Raw genomic sequence first — 8,484 nt, 5'->3', positions numbered from 1 at the left:
ACGCGTCGGGTCTACAGGGAGGGGATCTTACTGTGGGTTTGGCCCGGATGTTGCTCTAAAGTGTTCGTATGGGCTGACCTAACACGACCGGGTGGATAGTTCCACTGGTCAAAACCCGTTCGTGCAAAGTCAAAGGGCTAGATCCCGTGGTCAAACGCTACAGGGTTAGGTGGGACGGGGGCCGTTCGGGGGTAGCAATGCCACCCGAGCGTCGCACCGGGCCCTCATACATGCGGGGTGGTGTGCTGGCATGTCCGAAGAGGCGGCACGCGTCTCCGGGGTGTGCCCCCTTACACGGACGGCGCCGTCGCCGACACCTGGAGGGGGGAAACGGACGCGTCGGGTCTACACGGAGGGGATCTTACTATGGGTTTGGCCCGGATGTTGCTCTAAAGTGTTCGTATAGGCTGACCTAACATGACCGGGTCGATAGTTCCACTGGTCAAAACCCGTCCGTGCAAAGTCAAAGGGCTAGATCCCGTGGTCAAACGCTACAGGGTTAGGCGGGACGGGGGCCGTGGGGGGGGGGGGGGGTAGCAATGCCACCCGAGCGTCGCACCGGGCCCTCATACATGCGGGGTGGTGTGCTGGCATGTCCGAAGAGGCGGCACGCGTCTCCGGGGTGTGCCCACTCACACAGACGGCGCCGACGCCGGCACTTGGAGGGGGGAAACGGACGCGTCGGGTCTACACGGAGGGGATCTTACTGTGGGTTTGGCCCGGATGTTGCTCTAAAGTGTTCGTATAGGCTGACCTAACACGACCGGGTCGATAGTTCCACTGGTCAAGACCCGTCCGTGCAAAGTCAAAGGGCTAGATCCCGTGGTCAAACGCTACAGGGTTAGGCGGGACGGGGGCCGTGGGGGGGGGGGGGTAGCAATGCCACCCGAGCGTCGCACCGGGCCCTCATACATGCGGGATGGTGTGCTGGCATGTCCGAAGAGGCGGCACGCGTCTCCGGGGTGTGCCCCCTCACACGGACGGCGCCGCCGCCGGCACCTGGAGGGGGGAAACGGACGCGTCGGGTCTACAGGGAGGGGATCTTACTGTGGGTTTGGCCCGGATGTTGCTCTAAAGTGTTCGTATGGGCTGACCTAACACGATCGGGTGGATAGTTCCACTAGTCAAAACCCGTCCGTGCAAAGTCAAACGGCTAGATCCCGTGGTCAAACGCTACAGGGTTAGGCGGAACGGGGGCCGTTGGGGGGGGGTAGCAATGCCACCCGAGCGTCGCACCGGGCCCTCATACATGCGGGGTGGTGTGCTGGCATGTCCGAAGAGGCGGCACGCGTCTCTGGGGTGTGCCCCCTCACACAGACGGCGCCGACGCCGGCACTTGGAGGGGGGAAACGGACGCGTCGGGTCTACACGGAGGGGATCTTACTGTGGGTTTGGCCCGGATGTTGCTCTAAAGTGTTCGTATAGGCTGACCTAACACGACCGGGTCGATAGTTCCACTGGTCAAGACCCGTCCGTGCAAAGTCAAAGGGCTAGATCCCGTGGTCAAACGCTACAGGGTTAGGCGGGACGGGGGCCGTGGGGGGGGGGTAGCAATGCCACCCGAGCGTCGCACCGGGCCCTCATACATGCGGGATGGTGTGCTGGCATGTCCGAAGAGGCGGCACGCGTCTCCGGGATGTGCCCCCTCACACGGACGGCGCCGCCGCCGGCACCTGGAGGGGGGAAACGGACGCGTCGGGTCTACAGGGAGGGGATCTTACTGTGGGTTTGGCCCGGATGTTGCTCTAAAGTGTTCGTATGGGCTGACCTAACACGACCGGGTGGATAGTTCCACTAGTCAAAACCCGTCCGTGCAAAGTCAAAGGGCTAGATCCCGTGGTCAAACGCTACAGGGTTAGGCGGGACGGGGGCCGTGGGGGGGGGGGGGGTAGCAATGCCACCCGAGCATCGCACCGGGCCCTCATACATGCGGGGTGGTGTGCTGGCATGTCCGAAGAGGCGGCACGCGTCTCCGGGGTGTGCCCCCTCACACGGACGGCGCCGCCGCCGGCACCTGAAGGGGGGAAACGGACGCGTCGGGTCTACAGGGAGGGGATCTTACTGTGGGTTTGGCTCGGATGTTGCTCTAAAGTGTTTGTATGGGCTGACCTAACACGACCGGGTGGATAGTTCCACTGGTCAAAACCCGTCCGTGCAAAGTCAAAGGGCTAGATCCCGTGGTCAAACGCTACAGGGTTAGGCGGGAAGGGGGCCGTGGGGGGGGGGTATCAATGCCACCCGAGCGTCGCACCGGGCCCTCATACATGCGGGATGGTGTGCTGGCATGTCCGAAGAGGCGGCACGCGTCTCCGGGGTGTGCCCCCTCACACGGACGGCGCCACCGCCGGCACCTGGAGGGGGGAAACGGACGCGTCGGGTCTACAGGGAGGGGATCTTACTGTGGGTTTGGCCCGGATGTTGCTCTAAAGTGTTCGTATGGGCTGACCTAACACGACCGGGTGGATAGTTCCACTGGTCAAAACCCGTCCGTGCAAAGTCAAAGGGCTAGATCCCGTGGTCAAACGCTACAGGGTTAGGCGGGACGGGGGCCGTGGGGGGGTAGCAATGCCACCCGAGCGTCGCACCGGGCCCTCATACATGCGGGGTGGTGTGCTGGCATGTCCGAAGAGGCGGCACGCGTCTCCGGGGTGTGCCCCCTCACACGGACGGCGCCGCCGCCGGCACCTGAAGGGGGGAAACGGACGCGTCGGGTCTACAGGGAGGGGATCTTACTATGGGTTTGGCCCGGATGTTGCTCTAAAGTGTTCGTATGGGCTGACCTAACACGACCGGGTGGATAGTTCCACTGGTCAAAACGCGTCCGTGCAAAGTCAAAGGGCTAGATCCCGTGGTCAAACGCTACAGGGTTAGGCGGGACGGGGGCCGTGGGGGGTAGCAATGCCACCCGAGCGTCGCACCGGGCCCTCATACATGCGGGGTGGTGTGCAGGCATGTCCGAAGAGGCGGCACGCGTCTCCGGGGTGTGCCCCCTCACACGGACGGCGCCGCCGCCGGCACCGGAAGGGGGAAACGGACGCGTCGGGTCTACAGGGAGGGGATCTTACTGTGGGTTTGGCCTGGATGTTGCTCTAAAGTGTTCGTATGGGCTGACCTAACACGACCGGGTGGATAGTTCCACTGGTTAAAACGTGTCCGTGCAAAGTCAAAGGGCTAGATCCCGTGGTCAAACGCTAGAGGGTTAGGCGGGACGAGGGCCGTGGGGGGGGGGGGGGTAGCAATGCCACCCGAGCGTCGCACCGGGCCCTCATACATGCGGGGTGGTGTGCTGGCATGTCCGAAGAGGCGGCACGCTTCTCCGGGGTGTGCCCCCTCACACGGACGGCGCCGCCGCCGGCACCTGAAGGGGGGAAACGGACGCGTCGGGTCTACAGGGAGGGGATCTTACTGTGGGTTTGGCTCGGATGTTGCTCTAAAGTGTTTGTATGGGCTGACCTAACACGACCGGGTGGATAGTTCCACTGGTCAAAACCCGTCCGTGCAAAGTCAAAGGGCTAGATCCCGTGGTCAAACGCTACAGGGTTAGGCGGGAAGGGGGCCGTTGGGGGGTAGCAATGCCACCCGAGCGTCGCACCGGGCCCTCATACATGCGGGGTGGTGTGCTGGCATGTCCGAAGAGGCGGCTCGCGTCTCCGGGGTGTGCCCCCTTACACGAGCGGCGCAGCCGCCGGCACCTGGAGGGGGGAAACGGACGCGTCGGGTCTACAGGGAGGGGATCTTACTGTGGGTTTGGCCCGGATGTTGCTCTAAAGTGTTCGTATAGGCTGACCTAACACGACCGGGTCGATAGTTCCACTGGTCAAAACCCGTCCGTGCAAAGTCAAAGGGCTAGATCCCGTGGTCAAACGCTACAGGGTTAGGCGGGACGGGGGCCGTGTGGGGGGGGGGGTATCAATGCCACCCGAGCGTCGCACCGGGCCCTCATACATGCGGGATGGTGTGCTGGCATGTCCGAAGAGGCGGCACGCGTCTCCGGGGTGTGCCCCCTCACACGGACGGCGCCACCGCCGGCACCTGGAGGGGGGAAACGGACGCGTCGGGTCTACAGTGAGGGGATCTTACTGTGGGTTTGGCCCGGATGTTGCTCTAAAGTGTTCGTATGGGCTGACCTAACACGACCGGGTGGATAGTTCCACTGGTCAAAACCCGTCCGTGCAAAGTCAAAGGGCTAGATCCCGTGGTCAAACGCTACAGGGTTAGGCGGGACGGGGGCCGTGGGGGGGGGGGGGGTAGCAATGCCACCCGAGCGTCGCACCGGGCCCCCATACATGCGGGGTGGTGTGCTGGCATGTCCGAAGAGGCGGCACGCGTCTCCGGGGTGTGCCCCCTCACACGGACGGCGCCGCCGCCGGCACTTGGAGGGGGGAAACGGACGCGTCGCGTCTACATGGAGGGGATCTTACAGTGGGTTTGGCCCGGATGTTGCTCTAAAGTGTTCGTATAGGCTGACCTAACACGACCGGGTCGATAGTTCCACTGGTCAAAACCCGTCCGTGCAAAGTCAAAGGCTAGATCCCGTGGTCAAACGCTACAGGGTTTGGCAGGACGGGGGCCGTGGGGGGGGGTAGCAATGCCACCCGAGCGTCGCACCGGGACCTCATACATGCGGGATGGTGTGCTGGCATGTCCGAAGAGGCGGCACACGTCTCCGGGGTGTGCCCCCTTACACGGACGGCGCCGCCGCCGGCACCTGGAGGGGGGAAACGGACGCGTCGGGTCTACAGGGAGGGGATCTTACTGTGGGTTTGGCCCGGATGTTGCTCTAAAGTGTTCGTATGGGCTGACCTAACACGACCGGGTGGATAGTTCCACTGGTCAAAACCCGTCCGTGCAAAGTCAAAGGGCTAGATCCCGTGGTCAAACGCTACAGGGTTAGGTGGGACGGGGGCCGTGGGGGGGTAGCAATGCCACCCGAGCGTCGCACCGGGCCCTCATACATGCGGGATGGTGTGCTGGCATGTCCGAAGAGGCGGCACGCATCTCCGGGGTGTGCCCCCTCACACAGACGGCGCCGTCGCCGGCACCTGAAGGGGGGAAACGGACGCGTCGGGTCTGCAGGGAGGGGATCTTACTGTGGGTTTGGCCTGGATGTTGCTCTAAAGTGTTCGTATGGGCTGACCTAACACGACCGGGTGGATAGTTCCACTGGTTAAAACGTGTCCGTGCAAAGTCAAAGGGCTAGATCCCGTGGTCAAACGCTACAGGGTTAGGCGGGACGGGGGCCATGGGGGGGGGGGGGGGTAGCAATGCCACCCGAGCGTCGCACCGGGCCCTCATACATGCGGGGTGGAGTGCTGGCATGTCCGAAGAGGCGGCACGCGTCTCCGGGGTGTGCCCCCTCACACGGACGGCGCCGACGCCGGCACCTGGAGGGGGAAACGGACGCGTCGGTTCTACACGGAGGGGGTCTTACTGTGGGTTTGGCCCGGATGTTGCTCTAAAGGTTCGTATAGGCTGACCTAACACGACCGGGTCGATAGTTCCACTGGTCAAAACCCGTCCGTGCAAAGTCAAAGGGCTAGATCCCCTGGTCAAACGCTACAAGGTTAGGCGGGACGGGGGCCGTGGGGGGGGGGGGGGTAGCAATGCCACCCGAGCATCGCACCGGGCCCTCATACATGCGGGATGGTGTGCTGGCATGTCCGAAGAGGCGGCACGCGTCTCCGGGGTGTGCCCACTCACACGGACGGCGCCGCCGCCGGCACCTGGAGGGGGGAAACGGACGCGTCGGGTCTACAGGGAGGGGATCTTACTGTGGGTTTGGCCCGGATGTTGCTCTAAAGTGTTCGTATGGGCTGACCTAACACGACCGGGTGGATAGTTCCACTGGTCAAAACCCGTCCGTGCAAAGTCAAAGGGCTAGATCCCGTGGTCAAACGCTACAGGGTTAGGTGGGACGGGGGCCGTGGGGGGGGGGGGGGGTAGCAATGCCACCCGAGCGTCGCACCGGGCCCTCATACATGCGGGATGGTGTGCTGGCATGTCCGAAGAGGCGGCACGCATCTCCGGGGTGTGCCCCCTCACACGGACGGCGCCGTCGCCGGCACGTGAAGGGGGGAAACGGACGCGTCGGGTCTGCAGGGAGGGGATCTTACTGTGGGTTTGGCCTGGATGTTGCTCTAAAGTGTTCGTATGGGCTGACCTAACACGACCGGGTGGATAGTTCCACTGGTTAAAACGTGTCCGTGCAAAGTCAAAGGGCTAGATCCCGTGGTCAAACGCTACAGGGTTAGGCGGGACGGGGGCCATGGGGGGGGTAGCAATGCCACCCGAGCGTCGCACCGGGCCCTCATACATGCGGGGTGGAGTGCTGGCATGTCCGAAGAGGCGGCACGCGTCTCCGGGGTGTGCCCCCTCACACGGACGGTGCCGACGCCGGCACCTGGAGGGGGAAACGGACGCGTCGGGTCTACACGGAGGGGGTCTTACTGTGGGTTTGGCCCGGATGTTGCTCTAAAGGTTCGTATAGGCTGACCTAACACGACCGGGTCGATAGTTCCACTGGTCAAAACCCGTCCGTGCAAAGTCAAAGGGCTAGATCCCGTGGTCAAACGCTACAAGGTTAGGCGGGACGGGGCCGTGGGGGGGGTAGCAATGCCACCCGAGCATCGCACCGGGCCCTCATACATGCGGGATGGTGTGCTGGCATGTCCGAAGAGGCGGCACGCGTCTCCGGGGTGTGCCCACTCACACGGACGGCGCCGCCGCCGGCACCTGAAGGGGGGAAACGGACGCGTCGGGTCTACAGGGAGGGGATCTTACTGTGGGTTTGGCCCGGATGTTGCTCTAAAGTGTTCGTATGGGCTGACCTAACACGACCGGGTGGATCGTTCCACTGGTCAAAACCCGTCCGTGCAAAGTCAAAGGGCTAGATCCCGTGGTCAAACGCTACAGGGTTAGGTGGGACGGGGGCCGTGTGGGGGGGGGGTAGCAATGCCACCCGAGCGTCGCACCGGGCCCTCATACATGCGGGATGGTGTGGTGGCATGTCCGAAGAGGAGGCACGCATCTCCGGGGTGTGCCCCCTCACACGGACGGCGCCGCCGCCGGCACCTGAAGGGGGGAAACGGACGCATCGGGTCTACAGGGAGGGGATCTTACTGTGGGTTTGGCCTGGATGTTGCTCTAATGTATTCGTATGGGCTGACCTAACACGACCGTTTGGATAGTTCCACTGGTTAAAACATGTCCGTGCAAAGTCAAAGGGCTAGATCCCGTGGTCAAACGCTACAGGGTTAGGCGGGACGGGGGCCGTGGGGGGGGGTGTAGCAATGCCACCCGAGCGTCGCACCGGGCCCTCATACATGCGGGGTGGTGTGCTGGCATGTCCGAAGAGGCGGCACGCGTCTCTGGGGTGTGCCCCCTCACACGGACGGCGCCGACGCCAGCACCTGGAGGGGGAAAACAGACGCGTCGGGTCTACAAGGAGGTGATCTTACTGTGGGTTTGGCCCGGATGTTGCTCTAAAGTGTTCGTATGGGCTGACCTAACACGACCGGGTCGATAGTTCCACTGGTCAAAACCCGTCCGTGCAAAGTCAAAGGGCTAGATCCCGTGGTCAAACGCTACAGGGTTAGGCGGGACGGGGGCCGTGGGGGGGGGGGGGTAGCAATGCCACCCGAGCGTCGCACCGGGCCCTCATACATGCGGGATGGTGTGCTGGCATGTCCGAAGAGGCGGCACGCATCTCCGGGGTGTGCCCCCTCACACAGACGGCGCCGCCGCCGGCACCTGAAGGGGGGAAACGGACGCGTCGGGTCTACAGGGAGGGGATCTTACTGTGGGTTTGGCCTGGATGTTGCTCTAAAGTGTTCGTATGGGCGGACCTAACACGACCGGGTGGATAGTTCCACTGGTTAAAACGTGTCCGTGCAAAGTCAAAGGGCTAGATCCCGTGGTCAAACGCTACAGGGTTAGGCGGGACGGGGGCCGTGGGGGGGGGGGTAGCAATGCCACCCGAGCGTCGCACCGGGCCCTCATACTTGTGGGGTGGTGTGCTGCCATGTCCGAAGAGGCGGCACGCGTCTCCGGGGTGTGCCCCCTCACACGGACGGCGCCGACGCCGGCACCTAGAGGGGGAAACGGACTTGTCGGGTCTACACGGAGGGGATCTTACTGTGGGTTTGGCCCGGATGTTGCTCTAAAGTGTTCGTATGGGCTGACCTAACACGACCGGGTCGATAGTTCCACTGGTCAAAACCCGTCCGTGCAAAGTCAAAGGGCTAGATCCCGTGGTCAAACGCTACAGGGTTAGGCGGGACGGGGGCCGTGGGGGGGGGGGGGTAGCAATGCCACCCGAGCGTCGCACCGGGCCCTCATACATGCGGGATGGTGTGCTGGCATGTCCGAAGAGGCGGCACGCATCTCCGGGGTGTGCCCCCTCACACGGACGGCGCCGCCGCCGGCACCTGAAGGGGGGAAACGGACGCGTCGGGTCTACAGGGAGGGGATCTTAATGTGGGTTTG

Source organism: Triticum urartu, chromosome 7A (genome assembly GCF_056163025.1).
Source record: "Triticum urartu cultivar PI428250 chromosome 7A, HENAU_Tu73, whole genome shotgun sequence".
NCBI classification, from domain to species: domain Eukaryota; kingdom Viridiplantae; phylum Streptophyta; class Magnoliopsida; order Poales; family Poaceae; genus Triticum; species Triticum urartu.
The sequence above is the reverse complement of the archived record's forward strand: the minus strand, read 5'-3'. Positions refer to the sequence as shown.